This window comes from Clarias gariepinus, chromosome 18 (genome assembly GCF_024256425.1).
Source record: "Clarias gariepinus isolate MV-2021 ecotype Netherlands chromosome 18, CGAR_prim_01v2, whole genome shotgun sequence".
Classification (NCBI taxonomy): Eukaryota; Metazoa; Chordata; class Actinopteri; order Siluriformes; family Clariidae; genus Clarias; species Clarias gariepinus.
In genome coordinates this window covers 15,853,492-15,873,878 of record NC_071117.1, presented here as the reverse complement: position 1 = coordinate 15,873,878, position 20,387 = coordinate 15,853,492, and the positions used below count along the sequence as shown (strand labels likewise).

Below are 20,387 nucleotides of genomic sequence, written 5' to 3'. Positions count from 1 at the left end.
AAAAGCGAACTCATGGGGTCAAAGGCAGATCACAGATCCTGAAGATCGAGAGTTTGGATCCATAGTTAGCCATGTCCAGGAGATCAAACCCAGGAGGGATGAAACACTTTCTTATACGTGTTTGAAGCGGTTCCTGAAGATCGTCTGGCATCTCATGGCTCAGAGGAAGCGATCTTCTGGAAGTTGCTGGATGATGGAAGAGAACCGGCTGCTGGATGGAAACGGCGTCTTTACGAGTTTCCTCTACACTCCAGCAGCCGTGACCATACAACAGAAATTCATAAAAAGATACAGTTCAGTTATTTTCACTGGGCACAGCACGGATTTGAGAAATCAGCAATATTTTCCTACTCCAAACTTGACTGCGTGAGACTAAAAGCAGGACTCGTTCCATCGTTGCTGAACGTTAACGATCCCGTATACAGTCTAGACTCTGGTCTTTCGTAGTGTTAATCTGTTGCTGTTTTTACCCTAAAGGGTGTCCACAGTGCGTGATATACTGTATGCTGACACTTTAAACAGAGAATGTGCAAATACTGAGTAAACAATTGCGTAAACTGAGTAAACAATTTTTGTTTAAGGTTGTGGTGCGAACCGGATGCCTGTACTCAACCAGTCAAGTTAATGTTTTTACCAGCGTCCAAATTTAAACTGCTTCCTGTCCGAGCTTAGAATCCATTTGTATCAGACTAATAAAGTGTCAAAGTTATTTTGTGTGAAGCTGATCCTGTTTGAACGTGCATAACGGGGACACATCAGTTCAAAACAAATTTTTAATCATTTTTGTATCACTCAGGGCTTAAACCAGCCAATTAGATATTTTCCCTATTGCGACCTTATAAAAGAAGAGCCCCCTCTTCAAGCTTCTTCATTTAACAGCGGTTGGAATCCGGTATGTTGTATTACCGCCAACTGTAGGTCTCATTCTCCCTCATTTTCCTGGCCTCATTAAGACAGTTTTCCAGTCCGGCCTTTCTTTAAAAAAAAAAAAAAAAAAAAAAAAGACTTTAAATGCTTCCTTCCCTGATCTTGTCTTGTCTTGCTGCGTCTCGAACTCTTCGACTGCTTTTATCTGGCACTTCCACACACTCAATCTTCTCTACGTGCTACCTCTTAGTACTGCTCTGTGCCGTCGGTCGGCATCCTATAAGTTGCACTGGAAACGCATTTCAGCCGGAGCAGTAACAGACACACTAAGGAAGAGCTCGGAGACCTGTGATAACTTGTAGGACCTTAAAAGATTTCTCCATGGCTAACAGATATACAAAACATACAAGAGGAATAGTGAGGTAATGAGGTACCAGATTAGGATGGATGCTAAACACACATGGTCCTGCATTGTAAAAAAACTATTTTTAAAAACCGACTTCAGGAGAACGCAGGTTTCAACAGCAACAAAAAATACCAGTGGCGCCAAATTAAAGTCTTTCGCACTGTTTCACCGACGTCACCAAAAGATTTTTAATAAATGAAACTGGTATCATGACAAGGTGCCTGGGAATTTTTTTTTTTAAGGGCTATCTGTAGTCACCTAGCAGCAACCAGAAAAACCAACTCACAAAACATTCTGAATCACTGTAAAAACTAAGGCGGCAAAAAACACAGAATAGGCAAATATATTTAGCAAGCAAGAATAACAGGTGATCTTATCTGAATACGAAATGACCAAATCGAGTTACGTGCAGAGCTGTGCCTCGGACATATGCTGTGCCTTCGTGGATAAACATGTTGAGAGGAAAAAATTATGCTATTCAGACTGAAATAACATCTACCGCAAGCAGTGCGAAGGACAGAGCATCAAATATCGGAGTCGAACCATTTGCCAACAACTAGCTGACTTGTCCTGCCAAAACATCTAACTGGACAGTAAGTACTAGGGATGGGAATCACCAGGGACCTCCTGATATGATATCATCATGATAACCAGGTGCCGGTTCAACCTGTATTGCGATTCTGTAAGCATCACAATTTCCGGATTCAATTTTTTTTGTCTCAATAGACTGTCCCACAAAACAATCATAATACTCAACTGAAATGATTATTTTCAAAGAAATTATAAAAATCGCTTACATGTAGCCTAATTTTCCACTAAGAATAAGAATAACTAGGAATAAACACATCTGATCTGATCCAGCCCAATTGGAATAACTTTTTAATCAAAGTTTAATTAATGCAATAATCTGACCACAGGTAAATATTAGCCATGTAAACACTTGATCTGATCATTTCTCTTTTGTTGATTGGAACACATTCTTTCTGCACAGGTTTGTTCTTGATCTGTTAACTCCATGAGAACAATCCTCTCCCACCTTTACTTCACACTTGCACTCACTTGGGAAGAGGTTCTGATTGGTTCCCTATTTCTTATGTAGTAAAGCACCTAACCAATCAAATTAATTCTTGTAACCAATGGTAACACTCAACAGGACCAATCGATGGGAAGCCTAACCCAAGCCTGACCTCAAAGTTGGAGATGAATGCTACTTCAGTGATATTATAGACAGATTAAAGGCCTCATGGTAGGCAGAACCACTTTGCACAAAAAGAAGTAATATTCTGATTACATGCTTTGACCACGTAAACACACCTTATCAGATCAGCATCCATGTAAACAGTATAATTGGACTCTCTAATCGGAATGATTGTAATCGAATTTAAGAAAATTCTCTCCACATGCACGTAGCTACTAAGACGTCTTGAACATGACGAGGCCAGTCTTTCGTCATTAATCTATATCCGGATGTACTGCTGCTGGAAGGCTGCTTGGAATCAATCATCAGACTTCTGTTAAGGGGAAAGAGCATTACTCTTGAAGATGAGTTAAGATAAGGTTTAACTCTGTTTTTTTTAAGCAAACAGTTTAAAAAAATGTCAACTTGCACCTCTACCACCGCATGCTAGGGCGATCTATAATAACGAGAAATCTATAATAACAAGCGATCAGCAACAGCACGGAGTGTAGCTACAAGGAGTTCTGCCCCAAAACGTGTGCCAGGTAGTTCATCGATCAAAAAAGCATTTAACAATGATTTTCTTACAGCTCTGAAAGCACTCCTGATGCCAAAAAAACACACCATGCTCTTTCCCTTCGTCAGGATCGCCACATCGGATCATTCAATCCACAAGTTACTGGCATGGGTTTTACTCCGGATCCTCTTCCCGCAGCCATTTCTCCAGGCTTGGGACTGGCACTGAGGATGTCCTGTATCTAACAATGGCTGGGTATTTCAGACAGATATACGACCATGGGGTTATGGGTCTCGTCCAAGTGAAAAAGTGCCGGTGACAGGGCTCGAACCATCGACCCTGCGATCAGCAATCCAGAGCCTCAACCCCCTTGAGATAATAATCGTACCATACTGCTACTGCTTAAAGTGTTTCTATTCACGGAAAGCTCTAGTATATACTCAATCCCAAAGGTTAATGACATTGAACAATCCGGAAATCATAATTGATACATGATTCCTTTAAAATCCATATTAATCCGTTCTCTATTCTTATACCGAGGCTATACAGTGAAATAGTAAAGCTTGTTGACTGCTCGACCCTGGAGTCGTTTCAGTGCAAACCCTCTTCATCCTGAGTCAGCCTTTACGAGTGGAATTTCCGTTTCTCAAGCAGAAACTGGTTCGTTTCAGCCTGACATCGCGCTCTAAATATGCACGTTAGAAACAGAACCAGATAAGGGAGCTTTTTTTAATTGGTTTCTGTCACGCATGCAGATTTTATTGCGCCCAACAACAAAAAAATGTGCCGTTTTGTCGTTTTAAAGGAAAGGAACGAATATTTCTTGCGTGTGGCTGGGTCTAGTGTAAACAATAATACAAACAAAGTGCACCCATTGATTAAAGCTGTGGCTCGAGCTGGTGAAGGGTCCTACGGCGGGCTGCGAGCTAACACAGCTCTCCTTCCCGCAAGTTAATTCTAATAGGTTTTAATTAGCGGCTGTAGTGAAGCAGAGTGCTGGCCGCAACCTAAACACCGAAACCTTAACGCAGTTAATCAAAGAGCGGGGAAGTAAACGGGGTTAGTGTTACACGGAAACTGCACGCAATTAGCGCGCACAAAATGCAGCCTCCCACCACACGACCATTAGTTGAGGATGAAGCAAGCAGGAAGTCAGTACCAGTGAGTAAAAAACCTAGGGCTTGTGAGAAATAGGTAAAAAGGCGATGTTTGTGTGTGTGCGCGCACGTGTTTGACAGTTATGAATGGATGCAGGAGAGAGGGTGAGGCCTTGGAACTGACCTGCAGAAAGAAACCGTCTGCACTGTCCACAGTGTGCTCAACCCCACTGGCGAATGATCCCCACACACACACACCTCTGTCCCTCCACACACAGGCACAAGGAGACTTTTACATATATCTTCCAACACAGAGACCGAATTTGTCCAAAACAAACACCGTACACTAAACACTTTATAATGACTACTTCAAAGAATAATCAATAGATTTGAATTAAACCTGTCGTAGTTACAGCAATTGTCACCATGCGACTCAAGTGTGTGTTGTCCTTGAAGGCGGCCATCTTTGACCTTTTTTTTCCTTTCATTCACATTCTTCCTGTCTCTACCTATCTTCATCATTTGTTCTGTTCATTTACAACTTTTTTTCTTCTGATCTGAAATCCAACAGACACTTTTACATAATCCCAAAAAACTAAACATTCCCAAAAGTGCCTGAAACTACATGCTTCAATTTTTTTCTAACCATCACACCTCTATCATCACTAGTGATTTAGGAGCAGTGATGCGAAGGGGCAGAGACACTGTCCCACTACTAAGCAGTTCCCTCCTGTGAGCACTGAGGACTAGGACTAGGACATGGTGTGTCTCAGCTCGCTTTTAAGGACCACACAAACCGATTCTGCTCTGCGTGTCCACTAGGTGTGTCTGCATGGACCTGATATTTTAATAACAAATGGGAATAACGGCCCAATCAGAATAAAACGGCTTCATGCAACCACGTTACTCAAACAGCCTAACCCAATCCGGCTGTACGGAATAGGCTTCCAATGGGAACGAGAGGGGTAAAGGTGTAAACCTTTGATAATCCGTTCGATAAGTAAATATTAGTCGTGTAAACACTTGATCTGATCGTTTCTCTCGTCACTTGGTTGCCTCACGTGGGAGAGACGTGACGAGTTTCCATGAAGCAAAGCTTGCTTCAATTCCTAATCAGTAAACAGCTCTCTCTCACCTGTCTTTACTTCAGACTTTCAAGTACTGGAACTCTGATTGGTTCACATTTCACACTGAGCAAACCATCTAACCAATCACAGATGAGACTGAATTCTTGTAACCAACCCCAACAGCGAAGGCGGGATTTGATGCTTCACAGCGGGCAACATCTGGAATGTAACAGTCCTCAGCTAGCAGCAACCAACACACATCACTTTCCAGGTAACCCAAATTAAAGCAGTAATTTTTTTTTACCAAAGTACCATAAAAACATGTACATCAGCCTGACAAAAAATAAATGTTAATTTCCATCAAGCTCTATATTGTGCTCTCCTGAGAACAAAGTGCTCTTCTTCTACACAATCCTGTTCGAAACACAAACATATAGCATCTAAACCGTCATCAAGCACGTTATTGAATCTGTTGTTACCTCGAATGACCCCGAGGTCTCACAATCGCCGGCTCCTCCGCATCTGAAGTGACGTCCGGTAGATCCCCCTTTATATCGTGTGCGAGTCTGGATGTGGAGTAAACCAGTGTCTGAAGGTAGAAAGGTCCAGAGGAAATCAGGCTGACTGAAGGAGATCAGAGCTTCTCTCTTTTATAGACAAACCTGTGGAAGATAAACATAAGTATGGTCAGGTTTATGTTCCAGTCATGTGGTGCGCCAATAAGTTATCATAACCAAACTAGTTTTTATGTTACAAGCATGGTGATGCTGCGAGCATGACTATGACCTTGTGTTCAAGTATTGTTTATACTGACTGGGCAAAAGATCTACCCTTGACTTACAGGGTTATCACAGGCATTAAACCTCTATAATCTACTACATAAAAAATATTTACACAGATATAAATGTTTTGAGTCACTAATGACCACTAAAGGGGAATAACTTCCAATAGATCATTACATTCCGATGGATTCGCATAAAAACAGGGCAAAGTGAAGGGCCCAAACAATCAGACACCTAGACTACCGCCAAAACACAATTTTATAATCCTTAAAATTAAAGTTGGCTGTGAGGCAAAAAAAACTTAAGGGTGAGGCTGTGTCATCTTTCAAGCCCTATTCCAGAGTTCTAGATCCAAAACATACATATGCACACCAATTTTATTTTATATAAAAAAAATATTTTTAAACAACATTAGGGGCCCGATGCGGTGCCTACACAGTCCAATCCACACAGAGATTTCAATCATGTAAGACCCACACGGCCAACATGCCACGTGCTTGAACCTCAAAAAACATCAGGATGTGTCCCAAGGAGAAGACATGAACAAATCGCTGGAGAACTTACTTTCTACTTTTGAACCCACTTAACATATTCCACCACATGCTAATCTCTAAAACCAAAAAGCTATGGCTGCAATTATATGACTCAGTTTGTGGATAGATGCAGTGGGTATTCCGCTCAAACACACCAGAACCAAAAGGCACTCCTCTGGCTTTGCTATAAACTATTAAAAAAAAAAAAAAAAAAACACTATTGCGTAATATGATAAGGAAGAACTGGTAGGAAAATTCTACGGGCAGGGCACGCCTGTTATTTACATGTTCATTTTCATACCTTATTATTTTCTAACTTGTTTTTTTTTGTCTTTTCTTTTCAATGTTTTAAGCTTAAGCACTGAATCACAATTAATTTAATTATAATATCTTGTTAGCGGTGTGTGAAAAAAGGTTTTGTTTTTTTTTTAATAAAAAAATTAAAATGAATGGCCTATGCATTCTAAGACATGACTATGTAGGTATTTTGCTATTCAAATTGTAACAAACAGGGAGTACGGCGAACATGTTTAAGCATTGGGGTGAATGGAAAATACCAAAGAATACCTGAAATACATGCACTAGAGCAAATATATTTTAACATCATGATACATTATTGCATAAAGAACACAATGGGCAAAAATAGTGGATTACAGCGATCTTATAGTGGCGAATCATAGATATACACGAAACCTACTGGATGAGTTCCATTCTGACTAATAAAAACAAACATATCCGATGAATATAGTTTTGTTTTTGTTTAGTAGTTCTGATGCTAATTTCTTGGTTGATCCTGGATAATCTCATTCCTATAAAAAGCTAGCTTAAAGTTTGTCACACTTGCGTCACAAGAAGGTGTTGCTAGCACAATTACAAAGGTGAAGAAAAAAAAAGAAGAAAAAAATCCACATCTTGGAGTGCAAAAATCCAGATTTTACTGTTCCAACCACCGTTAAACAACAAAGAAAAAGAAGAAGGTTTTACTATTGGCTTCTAAAAGCTGAAGAGCATGAGTTTAATTTTAGAGTCACCGTTTTCCAGGAACGGTCAGTATCATAATGAGAAAACCATCATATCAATAGAAGAGAAAGCAGACTCTGAATTCAAAACGCAGTTGCGAAAAGCCACTGGGAGCCTCCACTCATCTACTCAGAGAGCTACAAAGGGACAAATACTGTGGTGTATTAGGACAGAAACTTTTCAAACCTTTAAAAAACTTTAAGAAAGTAGAGCTCTAAGTGTCAAAGATAATCAAAAATTATACACACAGACAAAAAAAAACAAATCCCAGGACTTCATTACAAAACACATTTATAAATGCCTGTCAAAATTGATTAATAAGGCATTATTGAGGTTGAATTTGCCCTTTGACCTTTAAAGGTCCTATATTGTTATTTCTTTAACAGTTAACACATGTTTCAGAGATCCCCTAAAGAGTTTGTTGATGCTTCTACTCAAAACACACTTTAGATCATATATTTTTGTACCTTAAACACTATTCTTTGCCACTCCTTCCCCATATCCAGTGATTCAGTGGAGATGTAAATGAGATACTCATGAGAGATGCCAGGGTCTCTCCTTTTATGAGGTCACAAATGTGAGGAATTAAATTAAAAAAATAATAATAAATAAAATAATAATCGGAGACCTATTTAAATATTTGATCTACAAATTATTTTTAAAAAATTAATTTTGCACAATCGGTTGCCTTTAAATAGCAGTTTGGCCGGGAAGATGGGAAGTATGTTAGCTACTGGATCTCATCCACTGTTAGCCAAAAAAAATGATGACAAGCACATTATTAAAAACTTTTTACGCATGTCTGTTAAGATGTCCCGTACTGTAGCTGCCAAACACACTCCCAGATACTATAATAACGTTATCCCAGATTGAGAAAAATGACTTAATGTCTGCAAACCAAATTTACATTTACGAGTTAAATCCCAAATAATTATGTCACTCTGTGAAGGAAGGGGCAAAAAAAAGTTATTCTTGTGACATGTCAATGTCTTGCACAATCTTTACCGAGGTAAAAGTAAAAAACTGAATATGTAGTATATAAGAGCTGGCTTCTTTTCCTGACAGGAAAGTGTATTAACAGCCTGGTCTTGTTTCCAGGATGATGACTAGAGCCTGCAGCCACACGCCTGTAATTTCCATAGGAGAGTCAAAGGTGATGTATTCAAACTAATCCTGTTTAAAATGTCATTAATTTAGAAGAGAAGAGTAATCTCGAGAAATGTGTGATTTCTTTTCCAGATGAAAACTAGATAAACACACACACACACACACAGTAAGTTTAGGTTTCCTAACAAATATAGTTTACTAATGATAGAATTAAGACTAAAATAAAGACCAAAATAAAAAAAATATTTAATCATGATATGTAGTTACGGTTTGGTTATCTCAAGCTAGTTTGGGGAAACATTTGGAGTGTATCATGTGAAGAGTTGAGTTAGCAATAGCATGCCAGCAGTCTCAGGTCGAGGGGGCCACGCGCACAAAACATCGTTTGTTTTGTAGGCTAGGCTAACCCAATATTCAAAGCAGACATTTCTCTTCAAGCACACAGGTAAAAATAAATAATATAAATACTGATTCTGGTTATAAATTATGTTTTTTTTTAATGTTGTTGTGAAAGATTTTTAAGATTTAACACAACCAAATCCTGAGACGGCCTCAGACTTCCTTCTCAGACCTGATGGGATTCTCCAAACGGGACAAAAAGACTCAAGGGGGGAAATGTCCTCGAAGTGAGTGGTAATAGGAATGTTAGGTTTGCAGAAAGAAATGAGTTACGTTATTTAATTTTTTAGGAAGAAAATAAGAGATAGAGAGAGGTTCAAACGAGAGAGAAGGAAACAATGTAGCGGCGTCTTGTAACATCTCGGGCCGTTTGAACTAAAGTTCTCTTAAAAGGAGAAAAAAAAAAACAGGCAAAAAAACAAATCCTGGACTGTGCAGGGTCGACTTGGTGAGTACAAAGCACGCTTGTGAGACTCCTATCTTCCTGTTTACAATGCTGGAAATCTGTTCATTTCATTCCTTCTTTTTTTTAAGCCAAACGTGTAAAAGCCACCGGACTACCGGCCGATGAGCCTGAGCATGGAGGAGAAAGTTAAAACCGAGACTTACCAGATTATAATCACAGCTTATGGAGACACACAGACAAGACACTCGCACACAGAGCTACTCCAGACAAAAGTCTTTCCATTCCTCAGGTGCCATTAAAAAAAACCTCAAAAAAAAAAAAAAAAAAACACACGCCAAACGTCTAAGGATAGTCGATTAGTCGCTCCTCCGCTAAATCCATTCTCTGCAAAGGAAAAAAAGGTAAAGTATTCCACAACCGAGAGCTCGCTCTCTCTCTCTTTCTCCCCCCTCGCACTCTCTCTCTCTCTCCTTCTTCTCCTCCACCACCAACAATTATAATCCTCGAGGTAAGTCGTCCATTTTCCCCCCAAAAAAGAAACACATCGACAAAACAAAGAGCAGCTGCAAACACGGGAGGAAAAAAATCACACAAATCCAAAAGAGTCGACAATCATATATTGTAATCTCAGCTTTCCCCAAATGGAAAACCAAGCACAGGCTACATAGCTGCTCCAAAACTTGTGCAGCCTTCTCTCTCGCTCTCTTCTTTTCTTTTTTTTTCCCTCTCTCGCTCTCTTTCGCTCTCAAAGAAGTTGTTCCTGTTCGCCACAGGCTGGGGGAGGGGTGCTGCTGAACAGCAGGCTCCTACTAACCCAGAGCACAAAAAAACCAAGCTACAACCTCAGCCTGGATATCTCTCTTTCTGAGAGAGAGTGTGTGTGTGTGTGTGAGAGTGTGGAAGTGGAAATGGCGGCGATCATGAAACACAACGACTGTTGCTTGTTTGGTAAATCCGTCTGTGTGTGTGTGTGTGTGTGTGAGTGGATATGCGCCAGAGATAGATGATCTCAAGACTGCGATGGCAGAAATAGCAATGTATCACATAATATGGCTGCTACAATGTTACTTCAGGCGTCAGATCTTTAAAAAAAAAAAAAAGGAGAAGAAGACGCGCGCGCACACAACACGGAAATACTGCAATTTAAAAAAAACACACAGCTGATCATTGTTTATTCTGCAGCAACACGCGTTGTTCTTATTAGTGCTGCAATATTATTATTATTATCTCACAGGCTTATTATTATTAATTTTTTTCTTATTCTTCTTCCGTACAAAAGTTTGGCGTGTAACTAGTCCCGTACTAGACCCATGAATGAGGTGTCAAATCGTGCGGCTTATTCGGGAATGGGGTGCTATGACTTTTCTAAGGGCTGGGCGGTTAATTGCCCCCTGTAGGCCGCCCAAAAAAATCCCACAGACGTAACATTGAAACCAACTAAAGAATTTTGCAAAAAAGGTCAAATTTACCACATTTGAAGAGGTTTGTAACCTGTGTCAGAACATACCCTGAACAAGGGTATAAGTTTTACCCCCGGGGCACAAGAGGTCCCCAAATTTGCCCCGTTGACATACAACGGGAAGAAAATCCCATAGACGTAACATTGAGACCAACTTTGATGGATTGAAGCGCAGAGTGAGAATTTGGTAGAAATCTCAAGGTTTACCACATTTGAAGAGGCTTGCAAGCTGTGTCAGAACCTACCCCACAAGAGGGTATAGGTTTTGCTAAGTTGGGGCAAAAAAGGTGCCCAAATTTGCCCCATTGACATATAAGGCAGATTTTGGCGCACAACTACTACCGTATCGTTTGTCGTACACCCATGAAAGAGGTGTCAAATCGTGCTGCTTATTCGAGATTGGGGTGCTAAGATGGAGGGAGGGGCAGTAAATTGCCCCAACAGGGCGCAATTAATCTCCCCAAAAAATCCCATAGACTTAACATTGAGACCACCTTTGACGGATTCTGACGTAGAGCAAGAATTTCATAAACATATTAAATTTAGCACATTTAGAGAAGCTAGGAAGCTGTGTCAAAACATACCCCGCAAGAGGGTACGAGTTATACCCCTGAGGTGCAAAAGGAACCAAATTTGCCCCATTGGTTCCCATTGTCATTGAGATATGGGAGGCCTAAATTTTGCCACGACAAGCACCACTCACATTTTCTTCAGCAAATGTACCTCTCTAGTTATTCTTGTTACACGGTTTGTGTGTTGGAGAAGAATGGTTTGATCTGTGCAACCTTCTTGCGCAATTTGAGCCGAAAAAGACAGACAGGCACTCCTCCAAAATTCCTAACGCTCCTCAATGCCTTCACCCTGGACTTCTTAGGTGATGTGTGTTATCTTGTTATGTTAACACTTCTGCTGTGTGTGTGTGGTTTTTTTTTTTCAAAGGAAACACGGACACACCACGGAATCAGCTTCTCTGCACCGTAAATGTGCATGTGTATACATATGAAAGAAAAAAAATCTTTCAGCTTTCAAAGCTTGCACACACTCTCCATGCCATATCTTTCCTATTAAACAACCAGCTCACATTGGCTTTATTTAACCAGGAAACAAACAAACACACAAAAATAAAGTCCTCCTGACGTGAGCTTGCTCCCCTACACACCTCCCTGATGGGTTAGTCCACACTGTACCTAGTACTCCTGGGTCACACAAATCAAAACACGCAAGGGTGTTCAGTATTTTCTTTAAAATGATGTATAATTTCACTTTTTGGATATAAGGTATTGATAAAGTAGGTTGTCGTATTTTATTTGTGGCGGTTCTGTGCATATAGTGCAAGAGTGAAAGCCTTTCTCCCTTTTAGGCACATCGAATCTAAAATGATATCAAATGCATCATTCATTAGAGGCTTTGTGTCGATTAATGAATTCATCGCTTCTCCTAGGTAACTGTTTTATGAAAATGATCTAATGAATACGCACAATAAAAAAAAAAAAACACACAGGACTGTCCACCATGAGCACAATCTTTTAATACTATGAAATTTTTTTATAAACAGTTTGAGTGCACTGTCGCCTTGCACCTCCAGGGTCTCGGTTCGATTTTTGGCCTTGTTCGATTCTCGTCTTTGTGTGCATGGAGTTTGCATGGAGTGTGCATGTTCTCCCCGTGCATGGTGGGTTTCCTCCGGGTACTCCGGTTTCCTCCCACAGTCCAAAGATATGCAGGTTAGGCTAATTGGCGTTCCTAAATTGCCCGTAGTGTGTGAATGGGTGTGTGAGTGAGTGTATGTGTGTGTGCCCTGCGATGGATTGGCACCCTGTCCAGGGTGTACCCTGCCTTGTGCCCTAAGCCTCCTGGGATGGACTCCAGGTACCCGCGACCCGTTTTTTTTTTTTTTTTAAATTAATTTCTATTATTCTTATCCTATCACTATCCTCCCTGACAGATTTAGTCTACTAGTACTACAGGTAGTGGTAGGCTTGGTGGCGTAGTGGTTAGCACTGTTGCCTTGCACCTCCTAACCCTAACCCGCCACAACCCTGTTATACAGGATACAGACAGTGAGTGAGTGAGCACTACAGGTAACAAGATTAACTTTTCAGAATATAAAGGTCCGTATGTAGTTATATGTGCTTGTTACACCCTGGACCTAGCATTGCATAAAGACAGACACAGGGCAGGACTGTATTACTGAAATGATCTGAGTTAAAAAAAAAAAAAAAAATGCCTGACCCAAGTAATACTAAGTTCACAAATTGTCTTATTCTATACATTACAGAAAAACAATAGTTTGTAATTAGTTGTTTGCAGCATCAGTGTTGCGCGCACTTATTTACCAACACCACTTGCACATTACAGGAACTCGACTGAAAATTATTGACACGTCCCCCATACAGTCCTGGATTTCAAATTCATTTCCACATGTTTGGGCTATTCAAGGAGTTCCTGCGAGGCCAGTGTTTCAGACGTGAAGCGGGCAGTCCAATGATGGCACCAGCCTACTGAGAAAGCTTTCAATCTTTTATCCAGGCACTAGTAAAATCATAGGATAAGCGCATTAGTGTACTGTAGCAAGGGATTATACAAAGAAACTCTCTAAATCTCATAACTGTGTTGCACAATCAAAAGTCCCGGTTTGACTTGAACACCCCTTGTTTATGTCCTTTTTAGTACCCTATTCCAGTTAGTGTGTCATTATTTAAGTTTACTCCTACTGAATGACAATGTGCTTCCTTCAGGACAAACAAAAGCCCCAGCTCTTTTCAAGATGCTACTCATAGTGTAGCCGAACATGCTCGAGGAGACACCACCCATTCATACACATGAACTCTCAGACACTTGTGATTAGCTGATTGCTTTGATCCCCCTCTGCATACACCAACCAACCAGAGCATTCCTTTTTAAACTTCAGGATAAAGATAGTTTTTTTGTTTGTCTGTTTGTTTTAAGATATAAGAACTACCATGTATTATAAACTTCATAAAACCCTTCAAAGTGGTCCTAGTCCAGGCAAACAGCTGGCCACAAGAATTAGAATCATTTCATCTTTTTTCTTTCAGCTTTCCTAGCCAGATATATTTCCTAGAAATCAAGTTTCACATCACAAGCAATTCAAAACCGTTTCATCTCAGTTCAATCTTTCTGAATCTCACTTAAATTACTTGAATTTTTTATGAAAGCTGACAAAAGCAGTGGTGCCAAAGTTGGAAAAAAGACCCCTGCAAACTGCTCTTAGACTTCTCCTCCCCCCCCCCCCTGCATTTTGAGGCTTTCTTGGTTTGAACCAAAACAAAGTGTCCAGCAGTAAACTTTCCAGCACGGGCGCGTATGCCATTTCTCTGCCGCAAAAATCCTCTTTTTTTCTCACTGCTGGGGGTGACATAAAAAGCCTTCTCCTACAGAATGTGATGACTGATGCACTGAATGCAGTGCTGCAGTCACACTCATTTTGGTTCGATTGAGCTTTGCTAAACCGTCGAAATCGCACAGCGAGCCAGTAGGACTTTTGGAGAAATACAAAAGGAAGCCAGAAGTACAGGCAACGTGGAGTTATGTGAATGAATTTCTTGCGAATGTGCTTGCCAGCACACATCTGGTAGGCATTCTCTAACGTTAAAGAAGAAGTGTTGATTGATAATGATGTGGGTTTTTTTTTTTTTTTACAGCCCTAGCTTTGCAGGTTGGATCTGATCAAAAACAGACGTCAATCATGCAGTCCATCATTCATCACGTAGCGAATATTTCGTTACAACTTTTATGAAACAGTTGTGCTGGTTTGTCGAAACAAGAAACAAGAACGTGTGATCAGTTTATACAGTAAATGCAGCATCTGATTGAGGAACAATACACCTTGCAAACAGCACTGCAGAAGGACAGACAGAGGGCAGGACTTTGTTCTTGGGATGTGCTCTGAATTTATCCTGACCAGGATAAGTCTTTACTAAAAAAGTGATTGGGTGAGTACTGGTAGAATCCAGTTATATCTGGGTTAAAATAGATGAAAGCCCAAACCTTATAATACTAAGGTCACAAATCGTCCTTGTCTATAATTGTCTGTAATTGGTTGTTTGCGCCGTCAGCCGAATGATCCGTTCCTGTGAAACGAGGAGGTCGATGGCTCCCAGACTCGAGCGATAGCTAGAAGATCGGCTTGCACAACTGTGAACAAGTGTCAACAGATTGTTCAGGATAGATGACCATCTAACACCTGGTCTTGCTCTCCTGACCCTTAAGCTCACTCAAGCACCTATGGGATCACTTGTTACTGGTTAGTTACTTCTTCAGTTTCTTGTGAATGGAGACTCCCTGGCTGACCCAAAACATGCACTCGCTTGCTTAAATAGAGGCACTGCCTGGAATTTATTTCCTCGTAATAGTTATTTAAGCAGCGAAGCCTGGAACAGTTGCGTTTTTCTATATTTTGCATTACTGCATATTGCAACACGTAAACGTTACATTATCCCGTTTCTCGGAGATGATTTTATAAGAAAACACAAACAAAGTCAAAAATTCCATAAATAAAATACAATACAGAGCAAAGCACAACAGAGGAAAGGCTTTACTTATTTACACAACAAGATATCTCTAGCTAGAAATAGCACGCATCAGGGAGAAAGGGAGGAAAAATAAAGAGAAGACATTTGTTCTTATTTTGCAAACAATAAAATGTTGACTGAATGGTCTGCATGTTTGTGTGCATGTGTGCGCGCGCACGCACACGTGTGCAAGCAGAGGTGACAGCATCTGCTGTTCATTCTCTGCAATGGTAAATGTGCAGGATATAGGAGCTCATGGGATTAACTGCAATTCTTAGCAATCGAATCCTGAACATGAACCCTACCACTACATCCACCCAGGAGACAGAGAGGGAGGGCAGACAGGAGGAAAAGGAAAAAAATGCTATAAACAGCTACAACCTCAGCATCTCTCTTCCTCCATCTAAGGGTATACACTATTCCCCAAGACGTTTTCCTGCAATTGCTCTCACTGCTTTTACCAACACCAAATCCCCCAGAAATGGATACAGGCCATCCATTTACTCTTCACCCTCCTTACATCTAATACAAATAAAAACGCTCCCTTGTTGAAAGGAATGAAAACACCTGTTAATGCTCAACACTGCGAATCCATCAGTGAAGATCAGAAAACCTGAGCCATTACCGCTCCGCTTTAAAATGTCTCGAGTCCATCACAGGGCACCGTGCCCACACCCTCACACGCTTATGTCCAACAAGGAGCAATTTATCTTCACCAGTCTACCAACTTGCTGGAAACCCATACAGACATGTACGCAGCCGGCCGCCAACACATTTTTACATGCGACTTTTCATTCAGACCCCAGCGAATGTCCTCAGGCTCTCAAGCTCACATCACGATAAAGGCGGACTGATGCAAGCCAACGTTCTCACCGCTCAGTCTCCTATCTCTGTTCTTTCACCCCTCCCTCCTCTCTTCCGGGGGATATTTACAGTAATCATTTGTTTATGTCTCTATTACTGATACAGTGCAGTGTAAAGAAATCTGTGGATGCTTAGACCAAAGAGGACTTCTTATTGTGGAAAATAAATCATAATCCATTACTTTGTACTTTAAATACATCTATTGTGATAAGACTCTATTTTATCATCATCATCTATAGCGCATAGCCTACATAGGGTAGCAGTGGGCCTGGAGTCTATCTCAGAGCTGGGATACACCCTGGATGTTGTGCCAACTCATAGAGCACACACACACACACGCATACAATCATACACAACAGGCAATTTGGAAACACGTTTCAGTCCTCACTGCATGTCTTTGCACTGTGCAAGGAAACCCTTCATGCATGCAAACTTCACACACGCAAGGACTAAATTGACCTGGAGATTCGAACCCTTCAATCAAGGCAACAGTGCAAATTAATTCATTTCTATTATTATTGTAAATTGACAAAGTAAAAGTGTTGGTAGTTGGTAGTAAATATAATTTTGAATGTAGCATTGTTATGTAGGAAAAAAAAGGAAAATCTGAAAACGTTCTCAACTACCAGTTCTCTCTAAGTATGAATATCGTTGGTGGCGCGGTGGTTTAGTGGTTAGCACTGTCATTTTGCATCACCAGGTTCGATTCCCACCTCGGGTCGGTGTGCATGAGGTTTGCATGTTCTCCCCACGCTTGGTGGGTTTCTTCTGGGCTATGAAATAGTTCAATAGTAATCATTAACCCCTGAATTACTTGACATGTGGAACAAGGGATCAGACACCCTGTATTATTTGGAACTGAACCCTGGTACAGTTAGTTAGCTGAAGCAAATCTAAAGAGTCATAAAGAGAAACTTAGGAGATTTACGTGACTGTCCACCACGTCCATGTTTTTTTTCTCTTGTCCTTTTGGCTACATAGTACTGGTAAGAATTTAAAACTACTTTCGCTGCGTAATGTAATTAACTGTCGGTTGCCAGTTCAAAGCTCTGCCAGTGAAATTTGGTGGAGGTAAATAGCTGGTTACATAAACAAACAAATCATAATCTGTTTATAATAAACGCCATTTGTGAAATTGTTGTATAAAAGCAATATCACATTCAAGGTTATGCTGTTGTACTGGATACCAATCCACAGCACTGCCGCTCATGTGATCTTGGTTAATTATAAATAAAACAGGAGCGATTTAATATTCTCATCCCAGTCTAACCAGTATGTTTCTATAATCTGCCTCCTCTCCCCTCCTCACTACTTTGCCGTTAAGTGCTCGGATACTCTCCCTGCCTACCGGGGTCAAATATCAATTACAAACTCGTCCACTGAATGAAACACACTGATGAATTGAAAAGATATCAATTAGCTTGTCATCAGCAAGCCTCCTAATAACAATCAATTTAACCAGGCCCCATAATTTATTCAGCACATCAAGGCTATGAATTAAACACACACACACACACACACAAAAAAGGAATCAATACGAATTACTGTATAATTGCTGTTTACAAAATTAAATCATACTTTCACTTAACCCGAGTGTGTGAATTGTGGTTGGCTCGCAGTTGTACATATTAAATATTCATTTGGGCAAAAGTGATCATGTGTGTGTGTGAGGGCTTTCTAGTGTTCTTGTTTTAATTCCTCTCGTAATAAGAGAACATTTTAAGCTCCTGGCTAAAGTTTCGGTTTGTGGGACTCTCTCGATTTAACTTAATTTTTTTTTTTTATATATATATTTGTTGGTGCAGTTGTATCTATCTGAGCAGGACAAAATCTTTTGACTCGGCACAAACGTCACAGCAAAACAAACTCCCTGCCTGGACCGCACTCTTGCTTTTAATTAATTTCCTACAATTTTGGCAGGGAGCACAGCTCAGTTGTTCCATCTATCTTTCCTCTCACTCTCGATCTGACTCTTTCTGCCTCGATCCACACTGCTGGACACTCTGTCATTGTAATAGAAAACATTTCTCTCTCTCCCCCCCCTCTTTACTCTCTCTCTCTCTCTCACACACACACACACACACACACAGTGGAATATATACTGAATGCACTCTTTCAAGAATTCAGGAACATTACTAGTCCACCGGATATTAAACACATTCAGAAGACCATGCAAAGATCACACAACATCTCTATAGCAGTGACTACAATATGCACCACTTGAAACATACCTTAACTCATGACATCGCTACATAAACTCTACACAAACACCGTTCCAGACTTGCGCTGCTCAAGAATAGCCGTTCGACTTGTGGCAGCAGAAACCCTAATAAGTGTGTAGCATTCCAACACGTCTTAACCAACCTCTGAGCCCTGATCCTGAGACACAAGATATTATCTTACACCCTACACCCTAGAGAAATGGATGTACAAGTCCTTCAGTAGTAGTTTAGGACTAGACCACCATGGCAGTGTTTATGGGGGGTTTGCAGATGTCAGACACCGAACTTGTTGTTGTTGTTTTTTTTCTTTTTTACCCATGGTGGTGGATTCTTGGCATGACATCCACCTGCATGCCACCTTTATACCACATTAAAGATGCAGGTGTCCCTTCTGTCATCTATCTTTTAGTGCCCAAGTCACAAAGGCAGACATAAATAAAGCCTAGGCTGTGTTTAATTTTTCCACAAGCATCAAAGTGACATATATTAAACATATATTAATGTGTGAACATTAACTGACAAAAAAGGCTGTTGCGTCTGATATTAATATTATTTTATTACACGAGGCAGCCTATGCTAATAGATTAATAAACCACTTTTTGTTTTGTTCTACCTGTTTTAAAAACAATATATTTTAATTGCAGCACAATAACGGAAATGTCTGCAACAAACTGACTGACTTGAATGAAACATGAAAGGGGTGTTCACGTCAAACCGGGACTTTTTACGGGATAACATTTATGATAGTATGGCCCAAACAAGTCTTATCACCATACTGTGCTTGAAGAAATTTAATCTCAAGTCTTGCTTTTTAGGCCCTCTCAATGTATTCTGCAAACAAAGCTCGACTACCTAATAGTTACTCAGTATATACTTAGTGTACACTTTAGTAGTATGAATACCAGTACCCTACCTGTATAGTGACTCATATTATCACATCAGCGAATCATGTGGCAGCTGTACAGTGCATGACCTCATACGGTTACGGGTCAAGAGCTTTATGGAATGTTCATATCAAACATCAGAATGACGGAAATTGTGATCTCACTGACTTTGTGGAATGGTTGTAGGTGCCAGGTGGTCTGGATTGAGGATTTTAAAACCTGCTTTATCTCCTTCATGCAAATCAGTCTCTAAAGTTTACTCAAAAATTGAACAAACAAAATCGCTAATGCTGTGCGATTAATCACGCGAAGAAGGAAAAACAACAACGAAAAATGTTGGTATGGGCCAGTGCGATTACCTAATCACAAAATGCACTGATTTATTACAGGCAATACATGTACAGACAGAAGGTTATGTAGAGTTTGTTAATAATCAGTGTGGTTTTTTTTTTATTACATTTAAGGTGTTAAATAAATATTAGCGAGCATCCTCTTGATGTAATCATTTATGCAATTATTTGCTGCTAGCCTAGATTAGAAGTCCCAGTTTGACTTGAACGTCCCTTGTATAATTTGGAAACATGTATTGAGTAATAGATTGATGACTGTTGACAAAAAGGGTCAATAAAACTTTATGGTTTTCTTATTTGTGAAAGCCCAGCTAAAGCCTTTTTTTTTTTTTTTGCTGATTTACTGTTTTTTGCATAAAATCATATGTAGAATAGGTTCCAGGGTTAGCTGGGTTTGCATATTTTTGCTTAAACGTACCATAAAAATGAACCTTTCACCTATTTCACTATTTTAACAGCACAGCCATTACTGGTTATTTTTAAGAACTCCAAGCCTGTCTTTGTGTTTTCTTTCAATTTTTATATGAATTTTTATTGGTTTTACCACTAAGAACTCTAAACAACAATTTAAAAAGCTGACTGAGTTTTTCATTTTCATGTTTCGAGGTTATTGTGGTGAGTGGTAAACACCTCAGGGGAGACTTCTGGACACGCTAATTCATTACAAACAAGATATTTCACATCATTTGGGCAAG

General features: G+C 40.1%; 1 protein-coding gene across 5 annotated transcripts in view; it reads right to left on the bottom strand.

Annotated features, from left to right (window-relative positions):
- bcl9 (BCL9 transcription coactivator) overlaps window positions 1-20,387 on the bottom strand; it is a 115,310-nt gene that overhangs the window by 44,580 nt on the left and 50,343 nt on the right. For 2 of the 5 annotated variants that reach the window (XM_053476858.1, XM_053476857.1), the window contains exons 1-2: window positions 9,582-10,293; window positions 5,611-5,793 (exon numbers count right to left, since the gene is read on the bottom strand). The gene's annotated coding sequence lies outside the window, so the exon portion shown is untranslated. Of the gene's footprint in view, window positions 1-5,610; window positions 5,794-9,581; window positions 10,294-20,387 lie in introns of those variants that run through there. The other 3 variants (XM_053476855.1, XM_053476856.1, XM_053476854.1) reach the window with 2 other exon arrangements.